Source organism: Phalacrocorax aristotelis, chromosome 2 (genome assembly GCF_949628215.1).
Source record: "Phalacrocorax aristotelis chromosome 2, bGulAri2.1, whole genome shotgun sequence".
Taxonomy (NCBI): Eukaryota; Metazoa; Chordata; class Aves; order Suliformes; family Phalacrocoracidae; genus Phalacrocorax; species Phalacrocorax aristotelis.
The window spans coordinates 97259554-97278440 of NC_134277.1; the positions used below are offsets into that span (position 1 = coordinate 97259554).

Genomic DNA, 18887 nt, shown 5'->3' on the forward strand with positions numbered 1-18887 from the left:
ATAGAAAACAGGTCTGGAAGGATCCCTTCAGTAAAACTGTAGATCTTTCTGCTGCACTCTACTTCTCTCATGGTTATTATGCCAAGTATCATAAACACTAGCCACTTCTTCCCAGCTATTTGTTGCATTTGGCCTGGCTGCAACCCTACCAGGACCTTCTCTTCTCTGCCCTCCTTCTCCACCACCACCTGCAAGTATGTCATGACAAAAGAAAAATACTAAACATGGAGCAAATGAAAGTAATTACTACGTTGGTAAATAAGCCAAAAATGAGACCTGAGTTCAGTCTCAAAAGAAAGAAGACCTAGAAGCTCTTATTGTTAGTGTTCAGGTTTTCTGGTTGTTTTTCTTTTAATTTAGAATTATATAACAACCTTTGGTTTTAACGCAACTTTCAGCTGATGAGCAAATGTCAAAGTTCCAGAGAGTACAGCATTGCTATACTTCTCTTCCACTAGAAGAAGGGACCTCAGAAAATGTATACTGCACGAACAGTATACTTCGTATACAGAGTATATAGGGCTGTGGATACAGGATATAGGCTTTAATCCCTGATTCGCCATAGTTTTTAACATATGTATTCAACTTCGACTTGACCTTAGTGAGCAAGGCACATACTGAAGTACCTCGTAGAATCAAAGCTGTGCAGAAACAGTTTACTGGTTCACTGAAGCTTTATTTTCTTTTTAATTTACTAAAGTATGTTTTAAAAAATGGGAGCATGGGAACATTGATATGCTTATATGATGAAAATAAAGCATGGTTTTGGTATGAACTCAATACCTTATAAACAAGGTACAGCAGAGAAAAAGTTAAATGTTTCAAATGTTCTGTGGAAAGAAGAGTGTATTCTGATTTTCTGGTTTGGTTTATCTTTCTGAAGGTTTTACTGTGAGAGCTGGAGATTTATTGATTGAATCTGTATCATTCAAAGAAGCAAATTAGTGCTTTGCTGTCAGATTCTGTAATAAAGTTCCATGCTGTGATTTGGTCTGTTTCAGCAAGAAAGCATCTTTTTTTACTGTCTTGTCTTATTTGGTTTACTCCTGATGCACAGCAGCAGTATTCCCACCCTGTTTACAGCAGTGCTTCAACACATTTGTTGCTCAAATGATAGAAAAAGGTCAATGATAAGGGACATACTTGTTTCATTTGTGCTGTAGACAAACTACAAGTGCATAGAAAAGAACCTCTGTATTTTGATTTCTGTCAGCCAGATATGATCATCAGTTGAAATCCCTTGAAATGTCAGTTAGTGACTAGGAGTTTTGTGGGCAAATGGAGGACCACGGTTCTGGTGGTCAAAACACATGTGAGTCCTGATTCTGCACTTGGCGAGACTGGTACGGCACCACGTAATTTTGGGCTTCAGCGGGGAATCCTTGGTAGAAAATGTGTTCTTCAGTGGAGAGGTAAGCCCAGCATTTATAGCTCTGTTGAAATAAATGGAGTTATGTTTGTATCAAATCACTATATTAGGCAACCAAAACAATCTTTGTGAATAATATTGAAAGGAGCTGTGTTTTGATATGCCAGCAGTGGTGCTTATTTCTGAATCTAGCTTGGTATAGATGCATTTCTGATCATTCTTTCTTGATCTTGTAAATCTAGCAAAACTTAACAGATTAAACTGTTACTATAATCGATAAATACCTTGATCCAATGATCAGTGCCATTAATATTAATTTCTCTTTTTATCAAGCATCCCTAAAGTTTAATCTCTATCAGAAACTCACACCTTCAAAGTATTGAGGAAAGCAAGGGGTGTCATGACTTCTTCAAGTGTTTGTTATGAGAGAAAAAAATATATTGGAGTGAATGGAGTAAATTTATTACAGTAAAATAGAACACCACCTTACAGATTATGTCAAATTCACTTGGATTTGTTTCTCATTGGTCTAAGCAAGACTATGGTCTAGGCTGTACATAAGCAAATTTATAGACAGCAAGAGATAGTTCTTATCACAGAACACGAACATTTTAAATTGACAAGTTTTAAAGGAAAGAACATTACAGCTGAAGAAGCATTTGATAGTCTATACCTCAATATAGCTACTAGGAAAATCAGTGCTCAAAATTGTTGAAAAAATATTCTTATTTTTCCCCACATTTCTTTATAATGCTTAGAATGTTTAGAAGATTTTATACTTTCCTCAGGGAAGAGTGTCCCTTGGTGTTCAGAAAGCTGCCTCAGTAAATACTGAGGAGGCTGAAGGCATCATTTGATCCACAGCATATGTACAGCTGGGGAGATGCTGTAGAGGCTACCACAGATTGTCCTGCCAGCGTGCATAGGCCCCCCTGTGGAAAGGCAGAGCAGCTCCTAGGCTACATGCCAGTTGAATTGCTCAGGTTCTCTAAGTGGATGGCTTGCAAACTGCTAGTAATGCCTCATGGTTGCTTTCTCAACTTGTTTTATAAAATATGCAAACCACCAAAGCTTAGCAAGTTGGGAGCCCAGCATTGGATTATTTTTGACTTGGCTACATCACTAGCAAGGTGAGAACCAAAGTAGCTCTGCAATTAATGGACTTAAGGTTATTTATACCAATTGAGTATGTGACCCAGTGTGTTCACATAAGTCTTGACCATACAGTTCAAAATATCTTGTATTTAATGGCCTACTTTTTCCGGTTTTGGCTCTCTCACATCAATGCGTGACTTCAATACTCTCTGCTTTAGGTTTCACTAGGAATTTTTTGTTTGTGAGAAGGTGGTTGGTTCCTGCCTCTGCCATGAGACATTAGGGCGTAGAGGATATTCCTAATGCTCTATTATTAGCAAAAGAAGTACCAGTGCCTGAGCACCAGTAAAAGAGAAGCTGTGAGACTAAGAGTTTATACTAACTGTAGTGGTATCTGCTATGCTAATACCAAAGAAAGAAGATATACTCTCTGCTATTGCTGTGTTTTTGATTAGGAACTTCATTCCCAAGACAAAATAATAAAACATTTCCATTTCAAGTGAAACTCTGAAAAGTTGCCAAAAGTAAAACCACTCACCCTTGCTTGTGTTCATTTCTCAGTTTCAGCTTGCCAGCAAGTGGTTAGGAGGAGAGCATGCAAAGCTCCACTGTAAACACAGAATAAAGTATTGGGGTGGGGAGGGGCTGGTCAGTACCCAAAAGTCATAGCAATCTCCTACTGCTGGTGGCGTGAGATAAGTTTGGAAGGTTGCATCTAGGAAATTCAAACAGTAGAGGAAAAAAAAAAAAGAAACCTCTTTTCTGTTGAAAAGAGTAACTGGGAGAAACTACGATGTTTTTTTCTGGCCCTTTATTTTTATCATCCTTATGTCCTTAGCTCTGAATGCGCAAAAGGCAAGCAAGAATATAGGATAGAGGCTTTTTCTATGTGCGCTAGAAGGCCACAATCATATGAAGAGAGACTGAATGGTTTCAGCCTGATCCATGGTTTTTGTATCAAGAGCTAAGTTTCAGTTCAGGTAAGATACTTCTTGCAGTTTGATTTTTTCTTTCAGTTCTGCTCATCAATTATAAAACTGCACTTGAAAATTACCTTTATGCAACTAATAATGCAGGAACTCGCTTTCATTTGATGCACGGTGTCTATAAAATGTTACTTTTTCAGATTAGTACCCAATACTTGAAATCGAGCATTGTGAACCCGGATGGTTCACGTAGATAACCTAACCTATGTGTAAAGTTCTACATGTGCAGTTGCACAAATAAATGAAATAAGCTCACTCAACAGGGGAAGTGTGATTCAACAAAACAAACCAAGGAACTATGCTAACACAAAACCAAAATATGCCCTGGCCATGCATTCCAAAGCCAGTTTTTCCAGGGTCTCTGAGTAGCTGAGAATAATTGAACCCAAGGTGCCTTTCTGGTCTCTGTTTATCTTGAAAGACCAGAGGAGAATTACCTTTCTGTTCAAACAGGTAGAGAACACCTTAAAATAGGCCATGACATCACACATGGAATGCCTGCATCTATCTTCAGATGGATAAAAAATTATTTTTTACCTGAATTCTGGAAAACTGAAGCTTTTTGCTTATGTTCACACTTCATAGATGTGGCCTTTTCCATGTAGTTAGAATTAGATGTTTTAATCTCTTCAGAGTGGCATCTTCCTTTGTTCCCTACTCTCCTAATCATGGCATGTAGGCCACAGGAAAATTTTTAGAAGTAGGTATTTGTAATCTGTATTCTTTTAGGGGATACTCTTGCATATGAACATGAACTCATGCAAATAAAAAAGGATAGTGTGTACTTGGACAAAACTTAGCATTTTATTCAAATTAATATCTTTTAATAATTTTTGTAAAATTTGCTCAAATATAGAACAGTATTCTATGTGCAGACACATATGCAGGTATCTGATCATTATTCCTGACCTTCAGATTTTGCCGTTCATATCTCCATTAAGCACCAATTTGTTACTAAAGCATACTTTGCAATTTAAAATGTATTGCTTAAAAAGAAAAGGCAGCTTCCTGCCTAGTTCTTAATTAATCTTTATTTAAGACACTTAAATATTTGTAGTGACTTACGTCTCTTTTCATTTTAAATATTGTAGTGATTCAAAGAACTTTTATGTTTCTAAAGAGTTTTCCCTTCTACTGCAATGGGTACTCATAAAAAAAAATCAGCATTTGCCTCATTCCATAGACTATGATGTTATTGCAGCTGTAAGTACAAAGATGTCATGTTAAATGGGGGCATATTGGTGCAGAAAGGGTCAGATTTCCCTTGGGCCTCATTGTCCCTCCTTGAAAAGTGGAACAAAGCACAGGTAAAATATTACCGTGCCTGCTAGATATAAGCAAGGTCCTACTAACTTCAGTTTATGCAAACTGCAGAGCTAAGGGGACAAAGAAATATTTGATCTATGGGCTTAACCTTCTGCCTGCATCAGCATATGTTTTGCCAGGGTAGCACACTGCTCTCCTGAAGGACAGCTGCAGTTAGTGCCAGTGGGCTTATGTAGCACCAAGGCACAGTGTTTCCTGGCTCTTGTGCCTTACACAGGCCACTCTCCAGTATCTGCACAAAGGGTTGGGCTGTCCTTCAACCCCTGACCCACAAATTGCCTATACTGCAAACCACTCCGCTCAGCCCCCTAGACATTTTTTAGACTTTCTGAACCCCTACTTATTTTACAGATTTTCTTGGAGCGCCTGGGCTTGAAGTCATCAACTGAGCCCTTTCCAGCATGCAACCTTTCAATTCCCCCAACTATTCAGTATTTTTGGTAAAGATTTGGCTGATGGAATAGGCTGTGCTTCCTTATCTTGTAGACAAACCTACCCTGGAGTTGGACAGCAGTAACTTCACAGTTCCCTGTCTCTGACCTTCTTTCCTTCTGTAGAGCCATTTTTCTGTCTATCACTTTTTCTTTTTTGTCTGTCTTATATTTAGAGGAGATAGAGACAGTCATGGGAGGTGAGGGAAACATAATTTCTAAGAGGAATCCCATTTTCGTACACTAACACCGAACAGCTTCGCTATTGAAAGGTGGGATACAGGTGGGAAAGGAGGAGTTTAGGTCGCCATCAGGGATTTACAAGCCAAGTGGGATTCTGCATCACGTATTCTGTGGGAGGTGACACTTAGGGATCAAGAGGGCCCACTGATCTTTGCATAAGAATGTCATGATCTGTAAGCGATGAAAACAATCGTGGCTTTGCTTTTGGCATAAGAAAGGGTAAAGTGGACTTCTGCATGCAAGTTAAACTATGGAAACATCACTATGCTTCTGCACAGCCAAATTGCCTACGACAACAGGATACACCACAGTGTTCTGGGAAACATAGCAGGTAAAATTACTAAGTGGATATGAGAAAACTGAAATCTAAATTGCAGTATAAGCAAATGACCCGCTGCTATAAACTCTACCCTCACAGATTTGCTTACTGATTGCAATATGCTATTTATTTTGTTTATAAGCTGTAGATTGATCAAAATTATTTGTTTCCATTTATATCTTATTGGAAAACTATGGGAAATCACTCTTTGAATGAGTAGATTACTGCCAATCATTCTCAGATGTAGAATTATTCTTGTAGTTTTCAGCTGAGTTATTTATCTAAAAACATAGCTGAAAAGGTGGGATTTTTCACACTGTTTAACTGGAAATACTTAACTTAGTCAGAGATCAATATTGATGCTTGAATGGATTAAATGACATTTTAAGGATTGAAGCACTGTATAAGGATAACATAAAATTGGTAATATGTGATATACATCAGGGATGTCAGCTGACCATATTAAGTAAAATCTTATTCTTTTTAATCATGTGAATGGTTTCAAGGATGTCCCTGAATGAGGTGCTTTTCTAATATAAGTCCATTGACTTCATATATAAGTGAAATGGGACTGTGCTCACAGACTCTTATAATATGGTATGTATCCATTTATTGTAGTCCTGGAATAAAAATAGTTGATTAAATTTATACTATGTTGACAGTTTTTCTTCCTAGTAAACTCGTTCCTCCTCTATAGTTAGTTCTTTGTGCAAATGTTTATGTTTGTGTTATGATTGTTAGGTTTCTCTTTGCTGGAGAGTGGTACTTTACTGGATATAATTTTTGTGATGTAAGCAATAACTTTCAGCAATTCATAGTGAGACATTTCTTCTCAGTTGCCTTCTGAGAGCATCACCATTTCCTTAGCTTTAGCTAGTTCCAGAGGTAGGGCAGTTTAGCAGATAATGTAATACCTATGTGACATGGAGCAAGTTATGTTATTTCTCTGTCCTTACCTGGTAGAAATGTGTCAACTCTGTAACTCTGTCTGCAGTGATGGAACTTGCATAGCATCTAGGACAGCGGACGTGAATTTTATTTCTAGTTCTATGACTTCCATTGCAAGGCCTGAGGCAGGTAGCTCAGCCTCTTCGTACAGTCTTGCATAATACTGCTTCTCAACTAGTAAAGGATTTTGATACCTCCTGCGGAAGAGAATGACAACTCTGGAAGTGCTCAATATTTCTACTGAGCAATATAGCACAATAAACACACTAGTATTTTCTAAGTTGAGATGGTGTATTAACTAGACATGGTCTCTGAGAGATTCCCTGTTCCTAACCATTACTGATCAGTGTCTGCTGCATAGAGAAGAGGTTATCTCCTATAGAGTGTTAGTGAAACAACTCTTGTTTTTTGCTATCTGCACAGTTCTGTCCAGCTGTCAGTCCAAGCTTGTCAAACAAGGATACTATCCTGACCACCCCACTCTTTTCTGTCCATCCTCCCCAAAGCAATGCTTACTGAACTGTGTAATGTTCTTCACATACATCTTTGTGTTGCACATGTCCTTATGAAACTAAGATGAGGCAATTAGAAAAGTTTAAGCATGAATCCTGCTTCCAGACACACCAGAATAATCTTCAACATAAAACTAGCTTGCTCCTGGGTAAGGTAGCACAGCGTCTGCTGCCTATGATTACTCGTATGCTTACTGATTTTGGAGTATTGCTCAAAGTAGAAGAACAGCATATCACAGGCAGGCAGGAGATTTCTCTAGCACAGCAGCCATGAAAAATCTCAGTATTTTACAGACAGTTGGGACCAACTGAACAATCCGTATCAAATTAAGGAGGAGACAGATGGGTCGACTTGAAATCTTTTCCTCTCTTGTCATACATACTATGGTATTGCCTGTCTCTAAATGAAATAACAATAGGGAAGCCTCAGGGCAGATTGTCTGCTTCCCCTCTCTTGGGGAGTCTGCTTTTCTTCCTTCTCAGCGTATTAGAGGTGGCTGATCCATTGTAATGCAATGTCAAAGGCCTTTGGGACTTAAAAAATGTTGTGTGTGTGGTATTGGAAGGGCAAAGAAAAAGCATTGACCCTACCAGATGTGATCTTTTCAGGTGGCACTGAGGTTTTAAGGAAAATCAGAAAAAAGAATGCACTGGGGTTGACCAAGCTTAAAGCAAATTAAATCATTCCAGGTCATTGTCCAAACTTACAGCAAATATAATTCTAATTGGTTGCCCCCATAACTCTTTTACTCAAAACTCCTTCAGTAATATGTCAACTTTTGCATTACAGGTTACCTGTTGGTCACGGCAAACTTGTTTTCTTATAGATTAAACTGATTCACAAAGACTATAACATCTGACAAAAACATCTGTTAGGTCCAAACAGCTATTTGGTTGGATGACGTTTCTATTCCTTTTATGAATAATTGAGAAATATTTACTTACATGCGTGAGGAAGCACTTTGCATTGCTGAATATTTTGTTCCTTATTCACCTGTGTCTTTTTGGAAAGTTGTTCTCATCTGTTCAGTAAGCATAAACATTATTGTTACTATGAGGTGGCCATTCATGAACAATACCATTCTTCCTGCATTGTAAGTCACATAAGGCAGAAGTCAAAACAATTATTAACAGTGCATAGCCAATGGCAAAGAGCTGACAAACAACCCACATGCTAAAAACGCTTTGTCCAAATTATTCAGTGCATAATTAACAATGCATTGGCAGAAATCTGCTCATTAACAATTTGCAAGCAGGAAATAGGGTTGGATAATACATTTACAAACTACCTACAATGGATGTAGTACGAAGGTAGGGTTGCATCCTCATGCTCTCTGAGAACAGAATTGTTCCTTGTCTATATAAGGATTGCTTAGAGCAGTTAAGATTAAGTTAAATGAAGGTAGGGTATTCATGTTCATTACTGAGGTGCAACAAACCCAGTATGGACACTTTCACTGAAAAAAAAGTAGCATAAACATATTCTTTGCTCCAAGGATGTGGTGGGTTGACCTTGGCCAGTGGCTAGGCATCCAGCCAACTGCTTCCTCAATCCCCCTCCTCAGAAGGACAGAGGAACAAAATAGGATGAAAAAGCTCATGAGTCAATATAAAGACAAGGAGATCACTTGCAAGTCACTATCATGGGCAAAACAGGCTCAACTTGGGGAAAATTAATTTAATTGACTGCCAATTAAAATAGATTCAGGCAGTGAGAAACAAGAAGGCAAACATTAAAAGAACACTCTTCCTCCCCGCTTTCCCAGGCTCAACTTCATTCCTTTACAGACAACTCCTATCTCCCCCTCAGCAGTGTAGGGGTGATGGGGGTTACGGTCAATACAAAGTGGTTGCTCCCTGCTGCTCCTTCCCTCTCACTCTTCCCACCATGTTCCAGCCCAGGCTCTCTCCTATGGGCCACACTCCTTCAGGAAATATCTGCCTGCTCTGGTGTGGGATCCTCCATGGACCACAGGGGATACCTTCTCCAGTGCCTGGAGCACCTCCTCCTCTGACCTTGGTACTCCCTCTGTTGTTTCTTACTCATCTTTTTTCCCTCCTCCTGTGTGGCATTTTCTGCCCTTTCTTAAATATGTTTTCCCAGAGGTGCCACCAACTTGGCTTCTCACAGAAGCCACCCCTGCAGCCCCCCCACTGCCAACACCTGGACACCTACACCCAATGCAAAGAATTAAGCTATCAAAAATTGATATTTTTTTACCTTTTAACTTATTTCTATTAATTTCTTTATTTCTTTGATTACTCTTATGTTCCTGTTTTCCATCGAAAAATAAGGCCAGGACTATGCAAGAAGCTGCTGGCACACCAATGTCATCTGAGGTGTTTATTGCAGTGCTGCTGGATCAGTAGAAGGCTTAACGTCCATTCTCGTACTAGTGGGGAAGCCCTGTAGGCACACTGTAGTTCATATCATTTGTAGGCCTGGTACAAACTACAATAAAAAGTTACTTTTTTGCAAAGGTTAAGTGTAGTTGGGCAGCTAAGACTAACATGCGGGGGATTAGCATGTCCAGTAGATTAAGATATAGTTTGCAGGTGCTCTTGAGCTGCTTCATTTTCTCTGCAGGGGTTCAAGTTGACTTGGGATCTTTTCTACACTGCGAAGTTTAATTCTTAAGATGTGTGCTGGGAGATGAAGCAGTACACTACTACAAAAGCGATTGAGCCAGTGTGGTCTAATGTGGTCACACCTATAGGAGGAGTACTTTCCTAATCGACTCAGAAATGCGGGTGTACTATGCTCCACAAGCAAAGCATTCCTCAGGCTGGGCTTCAGCTATACCAGCAGTCCCACCCCATGACAGGGCAGTAAAATTGACCTGGAAAGGGTTTTGTTGTTTCCTAACCCCCAGGAAAACAAACACACACAAAAAAAACCCTACACCATGAATTTTTCCTGGGGGAATTGTCAGCCAGCCAGGGACCTGGATACCTTGCCCTAGACCAAGACAACTCTGCTAACTGAAATAATCAGCATAAACACAGCAACATTCTGGGACTCGTGGCAGTTTGCTTCTGTGTGACTGAAACATGTTATTCTGAAGGATGCGGTTACCCTGAATGGTAACCATTATTGAGTGGACTGGCATTGGGGTAGGTATATGCCTGCCTAAGAAAATCTTTTGGCTTAGCCAAAATAATGATTTCTTAAAGGAACTTTAAGATCATCACATCCAACCGTCAACCTAACACTGCCAAGTCCACCACTAAACCATGTCCCTAAGCACCACATCTACACATCTTTTAAATACCTTCAGGGATGGTGTCTCCACCACTTCCCTGGGCAGCCTGTTCCAATGCTTGATGAAGAAATTTTCCCTAACATCCAATCTAAACCTCCCCTGGCACAAATTGAGGCCATTTCCTGTTGTCTTATTGCTTGTTACTTGGAAGAAAAGACTGACACCCACCTTGCTACAACCTCCTTTCAGGTAGTTGTAGAATGCAATACGGTCTCCCCTCAGCCTCCTTTTCTCTAGGCTAAACAAACCCAGTTCCTTCAGCTGCTCCTCATAACACTTCTGCTGTAGACCCTTCACCAGCTTCATTGCTCTTCTTTGGACATATTCCATCACCTCAGTGCCTTTGTTGTAGTGAGGGGCCCAAAACTAAACACAGTATTTGAGGTGTGGCCTCACCAGTGCTGAGTACAGGAAAGCAATCACTTCCCTACTCCTGCTGGCCACACTATTTCTCTGGAAGCCAGGATGCTGTTGGCCTTCTTGGCCACCTGGGCACATTGCCGGCTTTTATTCAGCTGACTGTTGAGCAACAGGTCCTTTTCTGCCAGGCAGCTTTCCAGCTACTCTTCCCCAGTCCCGTAGCATTGCATGGCATTGTTGTGACCCAAGTGAAGGACCCAGCGCTTGGCCTTGTTGTAATTATCATTATATTCATTTTTTATTTTCAAAACTATGGATGGACTTGTAAAGTCCCCAGAAATAAATCCTTCACTTATTCTAATTACCCTAGGATGTGAAATTGCACAGGAGGATGAGGGAAACAGGGCATTTTCTGCCCTCAAAGTCTTCCTTGCACACTAGCTGGAGGCACACCATGCTTTCTAACATCTGTATGTTGCAAGAGATCAGCAAGGATGCAATGAAAGAGCAAAATGAATGAGGATATTGTGACATCTATATTTAAATCAGACCAAAAGGTAACATCCCTTGGTGTCATCCCACAGCACTCTTTAGTGCTTCTTAAGCTGAAGGCTTATATCGTGCATCTTTGTGTGAAATACTGACTGGTGGACGATTCGTTTATCACCATAGTGAATTGCTTTTTGAAGTTAACACATGTATGTGGCATCCACCGCACCCTGTGGCAATGAGTTCCGCCATTTAATTACGATCTTTGTGGAAAGCATCCTTTCTTGGCTTTCATGTTTTAAACTTGCTAAGTGCTTGTTTATTGGGACTGCTTCCTGTACTGCGGAAAACAGTGAAAAAGCATTCTTTATTCACTTTCTCAGTACTGTTCACGATTTTTTTGGTGTCTTGTCACAGTCCTTTCCCTCAGTTGTCCTTCTTCCAATATGAAAATCCTAAAGCTGTTTTTTCTCTCATAGTACAGAAGCCATTACACACCTTTGATCATCCTGTCATCCCTTTCTTTATCCTTCTATTGCTACCCTGTCATTTTTGAGATAAGATGATGGGAACGTGTTCAATATTCAAAATGTTAGGTGGGCAATGGATTTTTATGGCAGCATTACCATGTTTTCTTCTGCTATTTTCTGTTCTTTTCCTAATATTTCCTAATATACCATTTTCTTTTTTGACAGCTGATGAGGATTTAGGTGACATTTTCATAAAGCTGTTTCCAAGCTCTCTTTCCCAACCAACAGTTAATTTCACTGTTTGTTTATAGATTTCCCAGGGTACAGGCATGAGACGTTAGTTATTTAGCCATGAAAACACAGCTAAATTACAAGAGTGTTTTAGGCTGTAAACAGAATGATTGTTGGCAGAATTTAATATTCTCTCAGTTCTACTGGCAATTTTATATTGTTCTAGGGTTTTTTATACCAGAGGTTTCTCACAAGCATGTGAGGCAATGTGAATGTTTCCCATGGACCCCATCTTTTTGGTGGGTTGTTGATTATTTTAACAGAACATTAATTCTAACAAGAAAGTCATTCAGGAAAGAGTTCATTCAATTAGGTTTTTCTAAGACAGTTTTGCTAATTTTGCCACTGTAAGGCATATCCTGACCAAACCCAAAGGAATCCAAACAAATGCATAATCCTTTGTTGTACTAACTCAAAGAAGATTTCATCCCATAGTCTTCAATATGAGATAGACATGCATAGCGCTTCAATTTTTTTCATAGCCAAAATGTGTTATTACTATCATCATAATGGTTGCTAAGATGGAGTTCAGTAGCTTAATGAAATCTGGAATTAAATAAATCACCTCAGGATTGTTAAAATCTAGCTGTGAAAGAACTTAAAATAGTTGTTTCTAAAAGAAGCGTTGACAGAATAAATATATTACTGCAAGTCAGTGTCATCTCTGACTTTAAACCACTTGCTATGTTACATTTCAATGATCGTTGTCAAAAATTTCTTAATGGGCAAAAAATACCTCAGTATCCTATCACAAGCAGAGATCTTTTTTAAATGAGATTTTCAGCACTCTCCTTCCATGGAGTATGAGTTAGTTGACTTTTTGTTTATTACTATAAGATCTTGTTTCCAAATTTGTGATTGCATGACAGTACAGAAGCTAGGGGTTTTTGAAGATTTCCTGTTGACACAATTTTCTCTGAGAGGATTTCTGTTCCTTACTAGTCCTGTTTATTCCCATGCCTTATAGGCAGAGTTTTCTTTATATGGCTTTTTTTTTTTTCCATTCCAGTGTCAGTCCTACTGGTCTGGGAGAGATCAGTAACAGAAACTTTATTTTATAGATGTGGTGGGTTGACCTTGGCAAGCAGCCAGACCCCCATCCAGCTGCTCGCTCACTTCCCCTTCTCAGTAGAACAGGGGGAGAAAATAAGATAGAAAATCTCATGGGTTGAGATAAAGACAAGGAGGTAACTCACCGATTACCATCATGGGCAAAAAAACCCAGAGTCCACTTGGGGAAAATTAATTTAAGTTATTGCCATTTAAAAATTGAATAGGGTGGTGAGAAACAAAGACAGTACTAAAACCACCTTCCCTCCATTTCTTCTTTTTCCCAGGCTCAACTTCAATCCTTAATTCCAACTCCTCTGCCTCCTCCCCCCATAGTTTGAATAGATGGAAGCACTGGTCGTCTCCCAGTCTTTCAGTTTCATTTTGATTTGGAGAGCTGAGATGGCTCCTTGACTCAGTCAACTGTCCTGTCCATTAAGGACAATTGGAAATTACAAAGCTAGACTTGAAATGCAGAGTAACATTGTGAATACAATGGGACATCCTCAGCTATTAGATGACAAATAAGGAGGCCAAATCATAGAATCATAGAACCATAGAATGTCCTGAAATGGAAGGGAACCACAAGGATTATCAAGCCCAACTCCTGTCCCTGCACAGGACAACCCCAAATTCACACCATATCTCTGAGGGCGTTGTCCGAGTGCTTCCTGAATATTCTCAGGCTTGGCGCCGTGACTGCCTCCCTGGGGAGCCTGTTCCAGTGCTCCACCACCCTCTGGGGGAAGACCCTTTTCCTAATATCCAACCTAATCCTCCCCTGGCACATCTTCCTGCCATTCCCTCGGGTCCTGTCACTGGTCACCAGAGGGAAGAGATCAGCGCCTGCCCCTCCTCCTCCCCTTGTGAGGAAGCTGAAGACCACAATGAGGTCTTGCCTCAGCCTCCTCCAGACTAAGCCAAGTGACTTTAGCCTTTAGACATATGGCTTCCCTATGATTCTATGATTCTAAGGAATAAAATACATGAACTAGTCCAAAAGATAGCCAATGAACTCTAGTCAATTGTTTGAAAGACATTTAGGGATATGATTTTATGTGTCTGTTTTGGAAACTCATTTACTCTGTATATTGGTTTATTAAACCAGAAAGGAGCGGAGCCTCTTTCATTTTCACTATTCTCTCACAACTGGAACAGTGTAGAAATGTCAGTATGCAAGAGAATAATACTCTTCTTGTTGTTTTGATTCCCTCTGCATTCCAGGAAGCTTGATCTGAGCAGTTCAACTGGTAGAAACCCATAAACTCTCTGCACAGGTTCAGTGGTGGAATAAAAAAATATTTTATGAATTAATAACCCTATATAATAGGAAAGCAAGTTATTTAAAACAAGTTTTGTTTTAGTATTTGATAGGTGATATAATCACTAAGTCCTTGATTCTTCTTTTCAGAGCATACTCAACACCTATAGATTTCTTCCTTGAGACCGTGAGTGACTGCAAATACTGACCAACAACAGCAGTTTTTTAAGTACTACTGGTCTTCTGACAAGTAAGTTCTTCATTCTCAGTTTTATTTTCTCCCCTATACTTCTTACTTGTATCTTATACTTGTATTTATCATACAGACTGCCATATTCATTTTCTGGGCCAAGTGAATATGAGTGCAAATTCAATAGTATGAAAGTGATCTTAATCTTTCCCAACCAGAATGAAACCTATCAGTATTACAGATATAATTGAGATAAAGTACCAGGTCACCGGATTGTTCCAACTTGTAATGCCAGTGGGACTGTAGTCATATCGCTGGATGTTTGGTGGCTTTTCCCTGGTAAAAGGATAAATGGTTAAAACCTTTTTTCTGCCACTAGAATTGTGTGGTATCTGGGTCTGGAAATGCTTATCCATTTGCATTTGGGCCCTTCTTCACCACCTTTGCCCATTTAGTCTCCTATGCTCCCTCTGCATGTCCTACTCTTTGAAAGGTTGAGCTGCTTAGTCTCAGCCTTGTATTGCATCAGGAGTTTGCTAACACTGCATCTAAATCAGTACCTTATACAGTGCAGTCCTCCTAGTACAACAGGTTACACTAGAGTAACCTTTCTATAAAATTTGTTTCCATAACTATGTTTATTTATATTGCAGCAATACCTGACTCACTTTCTCCTAGCGACTCTGTACTGTCTTTCTCAAATTCCCCTGCATTCCCCCAAAAGTAGACCTTTGCCTTTAAACCTTTTCACGCCCGTGCAGGCTTGATACATCATGCCATGCTACCCCAAAGGTAAACTGATGTAAAATGGGTAACTTGAGACTTGAAAAAGGTCTTCAGACTTTATTCTTCTCCCACTATTGTTAGATTTCCTGGACTCCATTGGGTCTATACTGGGAAATGGGAAGAGGAGCTTGTCTGACCCTTGGCTTCAATTCTAAAGCAACAAGAGAAAACCCCTTTTCAAAGATTTTAAAGCTTTTTAAAGTAACCTACAAGTTGTTACTCCCAATCTGAGTGAAGCCCAAGACAAAAACTCTGAGACAAATACAACGGCATGTCTCAAAAACAGCAGAGATTTTACAGAAAGGGAAAACCAGATTTTTTCCTTCCATATAATATAAATAGCTGTAAATTGCTATATATTTGTTTCTTTTTGGAATATACTCCCCTTCAGTATATGTAACAGACTTTATGAAACTCATTGTCTGGTTACAGGCTGGCTCAGCTCTTCTAATTATCTGCACTTCTGTGTGGTTCACTTTCCTATCTGGTCCATATTGTGTCAGAGATGTGTATAAAAATATGAGTTTCTGTACCTACTTAATTGACCATTCACTTGGATTTTACTAAAAGCAAAGACAGGCTAGAGCAAACAGCTTCAATTCTTCTTGGATTTGTCTCCAAGATGCAGTTTTGAAGCTCTGTCCTGCTAACCATTGAAGGCAGACCGTGAGGAAGCTGAGACTATTTGACACAATGAATCCAGGCCTAATAATTGAATTACTGGATCTCTGTGGCAATAAGCATATCAGGACTGTGTACAACACTGGTTTATCACTTCATCAACCTAGGAAATAAATAGTGAGTCAATCTGAATGGAGAAAAGGAAGGGTTTCATTTTGAGATGGTGGAAGGGGAAAGACCTGCCCATTTGGATTTGGGCAGATCAATTGATTTTAACTAACAACATTGTGTTTTGAGGCAGATGTTACGAAAGCAAAGGAGAAGGGTAGCAGGTTCACAACATAGGTAGAAGTAGAGGTGGTCATATCTTCTTTTATTTTGTAGTAAAGAATTGTAATAGTCACAAGGTCAATTCCCTCTTCTATTAAGTAGTGTTTCAACCCAAATCCCTCATGTCTAATTACAGTACCTTTCAGCTACCTTGGATCTACAATATTCCCAGGCAAAGTATTGATTAGAGTTTACCTCACACTATTCAGGGTTCTGATAAAAAATTAACTGTACACAATGTCAATAGAGCACATGCTAAATGAGCATCACAGAAAATACTTGGCATGAGGAGTTGTTATTGAGGGAAGGCATTTGTAGCAGGTTTCAACAAGGTTCACAATTAGACATAGGTTTTCAGTATTTTTCAGGCAACCTGGAAGCTGACAGAATATCACTGTCAATGAAATTTGCAAATGATACAAAGAGTCCAGGCCACTTGCTATAGCAAGCAGCCTGGGTTGCTTGGTAACGCCAGTCCATCCATATAAAGCGAAATACTGAATTTAAGGCCACAGAATACTAGCTTCATTGAGAGAAAGAGGAATTGTATTCTAAGGATTCCTAACCTTTGTGGGAAATATTTCAGGAATCACAGCAGATAAGCAACTCGAGTGAGAAAATTGATTACATAGAACAGAGATCGTTGCTTTAGTCATAAGTCTGGCTTCGGTGAGACTGATGTTAGAAGACAGTGTTTTGGTGCCCCTGCTTTAAGAAAGAGTGTTGAAAAAATTCAGAGGGGGTCAGAAGAGGACCACAGAAATCATTAGTACACTGAAGAAAATGTCTGCAACAGATTCAAAGAGCTCGGTCTGCTTTGGCTTTTTTAAAAGAAGCCGAGAGCTGATTTGATGGTCTTACCATGGGAAAAAACAAGCAAGGAACTTAATTGAAATCATCACTCTGTCTTTCTTTTGTGCTTTTACATTTTAATCTGTTTCCTGGAAAAGGGTTGGTTCTTCTCAGTTGGTATCAATAAAGTATTTTGGTTTTCTGCCACAGTGTAGCAGTAAATAATAAGGTGGGTGACCTCACTTGTTTGATAATCTAGGCTGTGAAGTATGTTATTACCCAAATAAGAGTGGGTAATTTCCTTTTACATCATATTCTCCTTGCTTACAGTATTGTTGACTGGCAGCATAATTCCTGTGGTCAAAATGGTGATGGGACAAAAGTCCTTGATCACTATAGTCAGTCCTGTTCCACTGTTGTGAGAATATCACACACCAGATTATTTTGACTGCTACTTTGTTTACATTAGGTATTTCTGTTTGTAAAGTTGGAGCTATACTAAGTTACATGTAGGGGTTTATAGAAAAGTGCCTGATATATTTATACAGATTCCTGAATTTTACTTTTTCTTATCTTAGAAACCAATGAATGGCATTTCACATTTACTATATGTTTATTTGTTTTACTTATTACTTACATTAAGCTGATTTATTAGTCAAATTAACTAAGTACCAGAACCATGTCTTAATTTCTGTTTACTGTGTCCTGCAAGATTTTAGAATTAGGAGATTTCAGCTTCTGCCATGGAGCTTTTACCTACAGTAGAAAATAGGACTTTCTGTCTTTATCAGCTCTAAGGATAGCTTTGCATGAAGCAGATATCAAACAGAGAAAACTTGAATAAAGTGAAGAAAATGCATCCTCTGCACCTGCAGAGGAAAAGACAGCTATTAAACTTGGACTGAACACTTCGTCAGAGACCATTTTCTCCTGTCGTGGTTTAGCCCCAGTCTGCTGAGCACTGGGGCTAAACTAAACTAAGCACTGATCAGCTGCTCACTCTCTCTCCCCACCCCAGTGGGATGGGGGAGAGAATCGGAAGGGCCAAAGTAAGAAAACTCATGAGTTGAGATAAGAACAGTTTAATAACTAAAGTAAAACAGTAAGAGTAAGAGTAACAATAATATAATGAAAAGGAAAATAACGAGAGACAGAGAGAGGCAAAACCTCAGGAGTAGGGAAAAAAACAAACCACAAGTGATGCAGCCGCTCATCACCCGCTGACTGATGCTGCTGGTCCCCGAGCCATGATCGCTGCTTCACCTGGCCAGCTCCCCCCATTTAATATACTGGGCATGACGTCATATGGTATGGAATATCTCTTTGGTCAGTTTGGGTCAGCTCTCTTGGCTGTGCCCCCTCCCCTCCCGGGTTCTTGTGAACCTGGCAGAACATGGGAGGCTGGAAAAGTCCTTGACTAGTGCAAGCACTGCTTAGCAACAACTAAAACATTGGTGTGTTATCAACATTATTCTCGTACTAAGTCCAAACCACAGCACTATGCCAGCTACAGTGAAGAAAATGAACTCTATCCCAGCTAAAACCATGGCATCTCCAGTCACTCAAACTCTCCCAGCTCAGTGGTTTAATGGTCAGCAAATCTTTATCAATAGATATGTAATACTTGAATACTGCATGTTATTTAATGTAAATCAACTTACGGAATTTAGGAAGTTTGGCAGAACCTTGTTAAAATTTCATGTCTAATTTTAAATTGTCTTACTTTTAAATAAAAATAAATTTAATCTGACAAAA

At 39.4% G+C, this 18887-nt stretch overlaps 1 protein-coding gene across 1 annotated transcript in view; it reads left to right on the forward strand.

The window, feature by feature from the left end:
- The window catches only part of LOC142053177 (poly(rC)-binding protein 3-like), a 429523-nt gene that overhangs the window by 226910 nt on the left and 183726 nt on the right, over positions 1 to 18887 (forward strand). Inside the window, exon 2 of the mRNA XM_075084443.1 lies at positions 14564 to 14663. The gene's annotated coding sequence lies outside the window, so the exon portion shown is untranslated. The remainder of the gene's footprint in view (positions 1 to 14563; positions 14664 to 18887) is intronic.